The sequence below is a fragment of the Anarrhichthys ocellatus genome, unplaced genomic scaffold (genome assembly GCF_004355925.1).
Source record: "Anarrhichthys ocellatus isolate YVR2014 unplaced genomic scaffold, GSC_Weel_1.0 scaffold5633, whole genome shotgun sequence".
Classification (NCBI taxonomy): Eukaryota; Metazoa; Chordata; class Actinopteri; order Perciformes; family Anarhichadidae; genus Anarrhichthys; species Anarrhichthys ocellatus.
Window position 1 is genome coordinate 1 of NW_022285607.1, and position 697 is coordinate 697.

Genomic DNA, 697 nt, shown 5'->3' on the forward strand with positions numbered 1-697 from the left:
AAACTCAGAGGCTACAGTTATTCTCACAATGAATCTCAGAGGAGAGACACAGTGTGTTACAGCTCAGTGACGGGTTGGTATTTATTAAATATGAGCCCAGAGAAGGTTAAAAACATGATGTTGTAATGACTCTCACTGCCTGAAGGGGGAGACAGAGATGTATCACCTGCTGGTACACGTGTACTTATATTCAAGTCAAATACATTCAAACTGATCTGAATACTGTTGTCAAAGAGATTTTTTTACCTTTAACTCATGTAAAAAGACTCGCACACACACATGCACACACACACGCACACACACATGCACACACACACACACACACACACACACACACACACACACATAGTGATTTACTTGGCACTAGAGAAATGACATAAACAGAGAGCCGCCCCCAGGAGGGAAAACAGCAGCAGTGTGTTAACTTTGTTTGTTTACAAGGATGGGATTGTACCTCCACCCAGAGACCCCCCCTCTGCACCCCCCCCCCTTCACCCCAACAATAAATCACTTAGCTGTAATTGCCCCGGGGTTACATGCATCATTGGGAAAGTTAAACCATTAAACGACAAACCTCGTTAAAGCCGTTCAGAGGGGAGTCACGCACGACTGTAAAGTGACCACTGTTTAACACACACACACACACACACACACACACACACACACACACACACACACACACACACACACACACACA